Genomic DNA, 10,755 nt, shown 5'->3' with positions numbered 1-10,755 from the left:
GCTAAAAAAGAGACAGAAATTGAATACCATCACCAATCTGAAGGTTAATGAGAAGATTGTAGACAACCCAGAGGAGATTAGGAAATGTTTTCAAAATTTTTATAAACAATTGTATAAAAAAGAGGAAGTAGCTGAGGAAGAAATCGAGCAATTCTTGGAAACACATGGTCTACAAAGAGTCCCAGAAGAAAATGTTACAATTCTCAACCACCCGATTACGACACAAGAGTTGGAAGAGGCAATTAATAATATGCAGATAGGGAAAGCCCCAGGACCAGATGGACTGACTGCAAAATATTATAAAGTGTTGAAAGATTGGCTGATTCAGCCGCTTAAGGAGATTTGTAATGGATTGCTAGAAGGAGACAGGGCACCTGACACATGGAAGGAGGCGTTTATCACACTGATTTTGAAACCGGACTCGGATGAATCACTCATGAAAAATTACCGACCTATTTCGTTACTAAATGTGGATTACAAAATATTTGCGAAAGTCATGGCCTCAAGATTGAAAAGAGTTTTGAAAGACTATATCCACAAGGATCAAGCAGGTTTTTTACCTGGAAGATACATAAGCAGCAATACAAGGAATATCGTGGATATACTGGAGAGATTAGAAAAAAAGATAAACACAGATGCAGCATTGATGTTTATAGACGCAGAGAAGGCCTTTGACAACGTTTCATGGAGTTTCATGAAAAAAAACTTAGAAAAAATGGGGGTCGGTAAAAGATTCTTAAATGGTATTAATGCGGTCTATACAGAACAAAAAGCTAAAATTATAATAAACAGTGTGATAACAGAAGAGATAAGAATAGAAAAAGGAACGAGACAAGGGTGCCCTGTCTCCCCTTTACTTTTTATTACGGTCCTGGAGGTTCTCCTAAATATGATTAGGACTGACAAGGCAATAAAAGGAATCAGGGTGGGGGAGAAGGAGTACAAGTTGAAAGCGTTTGCGGATGACTTGATGTTATCTCTACAGGAACCAGAAAGCAGTGTTCCCGTGGTATTAGAGACAATTGACATCTTTGGAAGAGTAGCAGGATTTAAACTGAATAAAGCCAAAACGAAGGTATTGACAAAAAACATGACGCCATTGCAGGTGCAAAGTTTACAAGAACTTACTGGATTGAGTTTTGTTAAGAAGGTGAAGTATCTAGGGGTCAATCTGACCCCCCAAAATATAAACCTGTTCAAGGACAATTATGAAAAAGTATGGAATGAGATCAAAAGAGACTTAGAAATATGGACCAGGCTAAAACTGTCCTTGATGGGCAGGATAGCAGCTATAAAGATGAACGTGCTACCAAGGATGTTGTTTTTATTTCAAGTGATACCGATCATAGATAAGTTAGATTGTTTTAGAAAATGGCAAAAGGATTTGATGAAATTTGTATGGCAGAGAAAGAAACCAAGAATTAAATACAAGATATTGATAGACTCTAAAGAGAGAGGAGGTTTTGCCCTGCCAGATCTAAGGATGTATTTTGAAGCAGCAGCCTTTTGCTGGTTAAAGGATTGGTTTAAGTTGGACAATACAAAACGTTTTTCTTGTGGAAGAAGAGGAAGAGAGCATGAAATTGGAACAGAGAAGCAAACAGGCTCCTCTCTTTGCGAAAGATCTAGTCCCAGATGCTGGTGATGATGATCATTAAGCTACGAATTGCCTTCTAAACCCGAGTCTCAAAGCAATTTACCCATAAGATAATTAAAGACAACTAAAAGCACAAAAACAACAAATGCATTCCAAACAAGACAAGTGGGCCCTCGTGGCCAAGACCGGCTCATCCGTCTGGGAAAGTTTGCTGCAACCAAAACGCCTCCCTAACAGCAGGCTTAAGAGGATCTGTTCGACAACAGCTCAACAAGAACTTGTAGCCCCTCACTGGACTTCTGTTTCAGTGTAACTGAAGAAGTGTGCATGCACACGAAAGCTCATACCAAGAACAAACTTAGTTGGTCTCTAAGGTGCTACTGGAAGGAATTTTTTTATTTTTTATTTTGTTTCGACTACGACAGACCAACAGGGCTACCTACCTGTAACTAGAAAATACAAATGCATTCAATGAACCCGCATGACTCACCTGGCTATACTTTTCTCGGGGGGTGGCTTTCGATGTCCTCGGGCAGCTTTTGCCTAGAAGTGGCAACCAGAGAAAAGACAAACGCACACGTACAGTCACATTCCAGTGAACAGTCAAAAGCCGATAGGAGACTGGGCTGCAACTGGGAGGAGGGAACCCACAAATGGCTGTGGCAATGACACACCCCCCCCCCCGCTTTTTATACCTGAAGGAGCATCTCCACATATGAAAGACAATGTAAGAAATGTGGTGAACATAATGGAAAGATTACAAACAAAAATAAATTGTAAAGCAATTTTGATGTTTGTAGATGCTGAGAAAGCCTTTGACAATATTTCTTAGAATTTTATGAATGAAAATTTGGACAATATGGAAATGGGAAAAGGTTTTTTAAATGGTATAAAAGGAATATATTCTGAACAAAAAGCTCTAGAGGAGGGGAGGAAAACCCAATTACAACTGTTGTAAACCGCTGTGGTTTTTTTTTTTAAATTAAAAAGGCTGATATATAAACACCCCCCCCCACGGGCTGTTGCTATGGGGCTGCAAATGACTGTCACCAGCAGCCGTGGGAGTGGAAGCGAGTTGGCCCCCTTTGCACGTTTTGGGCTTGGGAGTTTTCAGTGTGTTCAAAAGTCATTGTCCACCTAGTCATAGGAGGCGATAGCAGTGGGGCAGCTACAGGAATTCTCAGAAAACACAGATGATTTAAATCCATTCCCATCTGGGTTCAGTCCTGGCCAAACAACTGAGTCAGTCTTGCTCACCCTGATCAATGACCTTTGCAGACAGATACCTGTGAAAAACTGAGGGTTATGGGGATAGGAGACAGTGTATCTTTACTGTCCAGGAATATACTATCACAGTGTGGAGGTTGACTTGGGCTCCCTTTTTATAGTAAAGGTGCTTTGAAGGAATCCTTGTTGGTTTTATAAGCTTCTTGGTTTAAATGCAGTCATCGGTTCATTTGGCGCAACTGTATCTTTTTGTGTGCTCATCAGCAAAAGCAGGTGTTGGGGTAATTTTTTGAATTACCTTTTGATGGTAGTAAGCTTGAAAATAGAAAATATTTTAAATGTTAAATGTCTAGACACTAAGTAAATTTCTATATAAGACGTATCTGTAAAAATGAACTGAATGTATTCAATGGACCATTTATACATTTCTGAGTTTATCTTGCTAGTTTAATAAAGTTCCCATTTATGGGGGTCTGTGCAAAAAAAACAAAAACAAAAAAACCCGACTTCCTGGCAGGAGAGGCGAAGATGGAGAGGGAAGGGGAAAGATTTGACATTATCCATTTGCATACTGCAGGGCATCGTAACAGGTTTCCAAAGAAATATACAACTTCTAACCAAGAGGAAGGAACCAGAATGATTGGCAACTCAACTAGAGTAAAATCCTTAGTTTTTTCACTGCATCTTAATGCAGCTTATGCCACCAAACAATTCATTTGGCACAGGGCGTAGGTACCCGAGCGGGACATAAGAGATGTGGAAAGACACATCTTGGTCACATCAAGATATTGTGTCACACACAGCCCATGGATTTTTGAAGAAAAAATCAATGGAGCATACCGGGGTATCAGCCCGTGTGTAGTTCAGATTCTGCAGTTTGATTAAACAAAAATACAAAAAAATAAGAAATTCAATGCAACATACCATCCACTTTGCCAAAATTGTGAACAAATGCATCATTGTCACAGCGTCAAATCGGAAGTGAAAATGCAGAGTGCTGTGTCTGAGCTGGCCCACACCTCCTTGCAGGCATGTCTTAAACTTTAGACCATGGGGCTCCAACCATTTGTGCCATATGTCCAAGTAAGGCACCTGTCCAACTGCAGCAACCCCATTTCCTTTGTAAAAAAAGATGGTAGTGTCATTGGAAATCAGGAAAACCAAAGCAATCATCACCACATCTGAATACAGCCTGTGGCACAAAACCAATAAATTCTTCATGCCCTGCTAGTTGCAGAATTCTAATGATCCCAGCAGAGCTGATTCTCTGCTGAGGACTTGTTGCCTCAGTTGGCTGGAATCACTGACTGCAGGTACAAGGCAGGGCACAACAAGCAGACCTCATGGCCACTCAGGGCTTTAACCCCCCCCCCTCAATATTTCTAGACAGGATGCTCAGTCCCCCCCCCCCAATATTGAGGTGCCCCCCCCACGGGCTGTTGCTATGGGGCTGCAAATGACTGTCACCAGCAGCCGTGGGAGTGGAAGCGAGTTGGCCCCCTTTGCACGTTTTGGGCTTGGGAGTTTTCAGTGTGTTCAAAAGTCATTGTCCACCTAGTCATAGGAGGCGATAGCAGTGGGGCAGCTACAGGAATTCTCAGAAAACACAGATGATTTAAATCCATTCCCATCTGGAGAGAGCTGATTCTCTGCTGCGGACGTTGCCTTAGTTTGCAGGAATCACTGACTGCAGATACAAGGCAGGCCCTCATGGCCACCCAGGACTTTAGCCCCTTCAATATTTCTAGGAAGGGTGCTCAGTCCCCTCAATATTAAGGGAGCCACCATCCCCCATTGCCAGGTTGTAGTTATGGAGCTGCAAATGACAGTCACCAACAGTTGCGGAAGCCACACACCATAGGTAGCCGAGCGGGACATGAGAGAACCAGAACAGGTGGAATCTTCACCAATTATCTCCTATGAGAGAAGCAACTTTGACACCTAGGACCCCTTTCTGAACCAAAAGATACAAGAAAGCAGGAGTAACGGGTATATGGGGCTTCAGCTCCCTCAATATTTCTAGGCAGGGGGATCAGTCCCTCCGATACTAAAGGGGCCGCCATCCGCCGCCGCTGGGTTGTTTTTACGGGGCTGCAAGTGGCCGTCTTGTGCAGCCACAGGAGGTGTGGGATGTAAGTAGCCAAGTAAGACATGTGATGGACATGGATGGACATGCCTGGGTCACATCCAAGGAATTTTGACTCCAATCTGGAAAAAAGCTGTTTAAAGAATGGCAGCTGCCTCTTGAATTGTGCCCGCCATCCCGTCTCCTGCCTGTGAGTAGCTGCTTGCTCTGGCTATACAGCTTCAGTAGTTAGCCTTGAAAAGTTTGTGCATTCTGGTCCCACCATTCTCCCACCACCACCGCCACTGCCTACCTATTCGCCCACTTTTCACCTTTGAATCCCTGGATTCGTACATGTGGAATGCGCACATAAGCACAGAGTGAAATTATGTGAACAGTCAAGTCCACAGTAATTTGAAATGAAGCATTTCTAGGTACAGGAGGTAATTATCCCTCAGGTGAGAGACAAATTTCTTTCAAGAGGAATTTCTTGGTAGGCTGAAGCAGTATTTGCCTTACAGCGCCTGTCACCAATATCTCCTGGAACTGAATCATAGGCTTTCTAAGCACCGATCATTGCAGGCAATGGTCAAGATCTAGTGGTGACCTGATGCTTAACAATGTAGCAGAAAATCTGATTTATTGTTTTTCATACCTCATTATCTACCACAAGATTCTCTGCGGGTCATTATGCCATCCACAAGGACCTCGTTAGAACTTCAACTAATCCCCTTATATCCTAACCCATGTCATTTAATTCTCTTACGTGTATATATATATATATATATATATAAACAAAAGTGAGAGAAGAGGAAATGGCTCTATCAGGCGCTTTAAAAAATATATGCATTATTTTGAGCAGCAATTGAGGAGAGGTGGAGACTTGAAATGTGCCACTTAAAAGCACACAATTAAGTTCTGGGTGTTGTTACATAAGCTAACCTGAGCAAATCACAAACACATGGAACTGGTTAAACTTCAGTCCTGTGGTGTGCTGAAAGTAGAATGTAGAGAAGCATCTAATTCTTGGATGTTTTGCAGAACAAGAGTGTTGATATTATCTGCAGGGGTGTCCGGTTAATTTATACCCTCTTTCCTTTGCGAAGTGAAAGCCTCAATATTGCCTCATTCAAGTTTCTTCGTAACTTTAGAATGGAGGAGGGTCAAGAGAACAAGGGAAGTAACCAAGGAAGGTCACACATTTCATTACTTTGATGGGGTTCCTACTGCACATTATTAATTTGAATGTTAGCACTCCTGTGCAATGTTGTTTGCATTTCGAATTAAAACTAAAGCTGCATTTGCACTGGCTGAAGGTTTTGTTAAAGCTCAGTGTGTTTTGCAAGTTGTACTTATGCAGCCAGAAATAAAATTCATTGCATTCAATGCGGCTTTGGACCAAGAAACTATATGTAGGAGCATACTGATCCTAATAAACTGGGCCTTGTGCTATTTACTTGCATTGAGGACATGACTTGGGACTGTCATGGTTAGCTCTAGCACTGCAGAATTAATCGTTTTAAAACACACCTTTAGTCATATTTAAATCCTATGGAAATCAATGAAACAAGATGATAGAATTACCACCTTTCCCAATTCTCAGCCCTGTGAGCAGGAGTCAGCAGGCCTGAGGCCAGTCCCTGTCAATCTGTATATTTCCTTCTATTGTCCACCCTTTCCCCTAGAATAGTTTGTTTTCCGACTTTCAAAGCACCTTTCCAGATCTGTTGCTTTGATCTCCATTTCTCCTCTACCTTGTTGTTGTTCTTTTGAAAAGAAAACAAAAGGGGGTGTGAGATGTGAGAATGGAAAGTGCCTCGAACCTCAATAACAGAATATGCCACGTAAAAGCTGGCTGAAGAGAAACCACAATAGAAAAACGGTTGAGTTTGTGGTCAGACAGTCAGAGCAGCTTCAGTACCCCTCATCCTGTTGCTTTTGCAAGCAAGCACTTCCTTCTAGATGTGCAAACCAGGCAAGCTTATATTCCATATAAGGAAATAGTCTAAATGGTTAGTGTAGATTGGCTATGTATTAGTATTGTACTGTTAACTAGGTAGATTGTAAGCCAAGCCTCCAAAAGAGGGGCGGCAGCTAGGGCATAAATATTGAGCACACCTTGTGCTCGGGGCTCTTCGCACCACCCGGGTCGGGGAGCCCGCCTTTGCAAACGAATTACAATAAAGACTAACATCTTACCTGGATCATCCAAAGGAATCTCTCTTGTCTTTTCCTAGCAGGAAGCTGATATTGCCAAAAGAGAAGAGGAATGTGTGGCCAGATACTTGGACTGCAATCATTGGCCAGTTCCGTCCAGGCCTGGCAAATTGCTAGCAATCACCAAAAGGGGAGATCAAACTAAATTTTCACATTCATTTGAATATATGGAATGTGCTTTTTAAAGGTCAGGAGTTGCTAATTAAGTGGATGCAGCAGGAAACTGACAAAGATGAACTGCTTAAAATAGTCACTAAAGAGAAATTAATCATTGGAGGGAAGCAACATCATGATATATCACAGAGTGGAGTTACTTTCATCTACTGTGGCCCCGGAGTTCTCTGTCTTCCTAGAGGCAAGACGTGGGTGGATAGTAAGAGGGAGTTATTATTTCTGCTAAGCTCTGCTAAGGCAAAAACTTCTTTGTGGAGTTTGGAGCCAAACCCACCTGTCAAGAGCCCCTGAAAAGAGACACAGACTTCCTGGATGGGGTCTTAGTCTGGTCCACATTTTTAAGCAAACTAGCCAGATTCGCACATCCAAAAATAACGTTCAGCATGGAACGGAGATGGGATGGGCAAATTTCTGTTTCTCAAAGCTTCTCATATTTCAATCTTCCATTCTCCACATTTCAACATCAGTTTCTGATTTATCAAAGGCCATGGTGTGGATTTCTCTTTATACACATTTTTTTTGTATGCAGCTGGCGGGGGGCGTGGTTTGCTGTGTTTCAACAGCAGCAGCGGGCTCTTTCTTTCTCCTCCTGTGACCACCTGGTACCTGCCTGCTTGCCTGCCTGCCTGCCTCCTGAAACCTAAGGTATTATTTTGTGTATTCAGCCTCCTCTCTGCATCCTGTCCTTATTGTGGTTCAATTTCCCTGCCCCCCTGCCCTTTATGTGTGTGTGTGTGTGTGTGTGTGTGTGTGTGTTACTGGGGGGGTTGTTATTCATATAATTCTGCCGCTGAGATCTGTTTCCCACCCAGCCTTTGTGCTCTGCCTGAGTGTGCTTTCGGGAATGTGCTTGTGGGGTGGGGGTGGGGGGTTACTGGCTAACTGCTCCAGGGAGCCTTGTTTTGGCTGCCTTGGTTCCTTACATCCTAGCCCCTTCCAAAGAAAGAACCACTGGCTTTAGAAAGATCAATAAAAAAATAAAACCTAGGGCTTCATTTGGAAGCAGTATAGGCTTTTTGACGAGTGCCCTAGGGTTTGGGATTTCTTGTGTGTGTGCCAAGAGGTTTTTTGCCTAGGTTATGCCCCTTCTCCTTGAACTGGTGCCCCCCCCCCACTTCCCCAGCCTTTCCCAGCCTCCTAGATTTGTTTACCTTGTTTACCTGCAGCTTTACTATATTATTTCATCATACTTTCCTTGAGTTTTCTCAGTGGCCTTGTTCAAACCTTGCATTTTGTTACGTTTCACAGTCTGCTCTCTTCATTGTGTTGTTTTAAGAATTTTAAGAATTTCTCTGCAAGGAGGGAGAAAGTGGAAAAAACCTTCCTATTGCCTCAGGAATGACATAATTACCATCTCAAAAGAGTGGCCAAAGAGCACCAGGAAAGGTGCTAAGGCCAATTTAAATGTCTATAGAAAGGCAGGCACACCTTTGTTCTGGGCCCATTTGAGCTGTGCTATTTGATATTGCGGGGTGGATTTGGAGTAGAGGGGCTTGCATTTCATTAATCCAGGCTTTTAAGGTTTTCATTTCTTTAATTAATTTTTGGTTTAAGACTTTAAAGCAGGCATCCCCAAACTTCGGCCCTCCAGATGTTTTGGACTACAATTCCCATCATCCCTGACCACTGGTCCTGTTAGCTAGTAGGCCAAAACATCTGTACTGGGTTCTGCAAACCCGAGTCCAGGACCAAGAGTTGACAGTGTGCACAAGGAGGAGCCGAGCAGAGCGGAGTCTGTCCGAACGTGGAGGTAAGCGAAGCACAAGCCTTGGCCAGCCAATATTTATTTATGCACGTGTCACCTTCATGTTTATCTATTTTTTTATTAATTTTGCAGATGGCCGATGGTAAAAAGAAACTTTCAGGTTCCGAAAACAGAAAGAGAAAACTTGAGAAGAAAATTTAAAGAAGTTGACAACTCCAATTGGATTTTTCCCCCGGCAAAGTAAGTGAGCTACTTTATCCACGTATCTTATTTGCATACATTTTTAATCAAATGTTTATATTTTGACCAACTGAGAGAATTTATGCAAATCTTGAAAATAGGTGTAAGTCTTAAATAGTAAGTTTCCAGATTACTTTTATGGGTGGATTTTATGGAGGTATTGGCATTGCAGCCCATTTAGAGCAATTGTTGTGACACGTACATGGCACAACAGCTGACCTTAAATTATTGTTTTTCACAAGTTTGGATTTGAACCTACAAAGTGCTCATCAGGTCTGTTGCTCTCAGAGCCGCTATTGTAATTTATGTGTATTGAGCTATGCTTTTTCTGTTTTAACAGGTACATCTTCTGCAACTGTGGATGAAGAAGAAAGACCTTCAAGAGATTTAGAAAATACTGCATGTATTGAAGAAGCCTCTACTTCTGCTCTTGCAGCTGAATCTCCCTTGACGTCTGAGACTCCCCTGGAAGTGACATTTCATGAAAATGTAGTGGGTGATCCTTCTTTGTGGCCTCAAATTGTCCCAGACAAGTTTAAGATTGTTTTTGCTAGATCAAGGGCCAGTTCAAATAAAGCAACCTGCCTATCCGAAAGATGGTAAAAATAGGTCATTTTCGGATTCTTACTACACCAAAAAGTTAAAGAACAAAGAAACAGTTAATAGAGACTGGCTTTTGTATTCCGTATCTACCAATTCAGTATTCTGCTTCTATTGTAAGCTTTTCAATGATAATGTCACTACTTTTAGTGATAACACAGGTTTCAAAAACTGGGAGCATTTATCTAGAAGTAGCGCAATACACGAAAAGAGTGCAGGACATATATTGTCCATTTAAAAAAAGCATAGATCTAAAAGAGAAAATATTGAAAAGGAAAACTGTAGATTCCATAAATCAAGCCGGAATAGAACGTGAGAAGAAAAGGTAGACGGCTGTTTTAGAGAAAATAATTGTGCTAATTAATTTTTTGGCAGCTCAAAATCTAGCATTTAGAGGAAATACTCAAACTTTGTTCCAACAAAGTTACGTCTTGTGGGTTTGTTGAATTTAAAATAAACCTGAGTGACGTTCCCTGCATTTTGAGAGCTGGCTTGATGTGATGGATTTGAAATTTTAAAACATGTTTAAAGTGTTCTCACATTGTTTTAAGGTCTCCCTTATTAAAGCAAAGGATCAAGGTGTTAGGGGAACCTTAGAATGTGAGGAAAAACCATTCCATACAATGTACTGTATCAAACTGTTTTACATGAATAACGCAGGTATTGTCAATTTAAAAAGGAATCAACATTGTTTACATAATAAGATAATTTGTCTTAAATCTGCAAAAAACAAGAATAAGCAAAACAATGTTTTATACTTAATAATATGTGCAATGATAATAAACGGGCAACAAAAACAGTTTATGTTTCCTGTTTTCTTTTCCCAAGCAGAGATAATATGTAAGCGTGGTGTCAGCTCCCTAAATAAAGGGGAACCCTAAACTCTGGGGAACCTTTCCTAAAAAAGGTCGACAACTCTGGGAAACGGGG

At 41.6% G+C, this 10,755-nt stretch overlaps 1 long non-coding RNA gene across 1 annotated transcript; it reads left to right on the top strand.

Moving 5' to 3' along the window:
- Positions 1-9,121: 9,121 nt before the first annotated feature.
- Positions 9,122-10,518, top strand: LOC117039554. The gene is made up of 2 exons (XR_004425785.1): positions 9,122-9,225; positions 9,566-10,518. It is a non-coding gene; the product is annotated as an uncharacterized LOC117039554 (long non-coding RNA).
- The last annotated feature ends 237 nt before the right edge of the window (positions 10,519-10,755 follow it).

Source organism: Lacerta agilis, chromosome 18 (assembly GCF_009819535.1).
Source record: "Lacerta agilis isolate rLacAgi1 chromosome 18, rLacAgi1.pri, whole genome shotgun sequence".
Taxonomy (NCBI): Eukaryota; Metazoa; Chordata; class Lepidosauria; order Squamata; family Lacertidae; genus Lacerta; species Lacerta agilis.
Note: the sequence above shows the minus strand (reverse complement) of the source record. Positions and strands in the feature narration are given on the sequence as shown.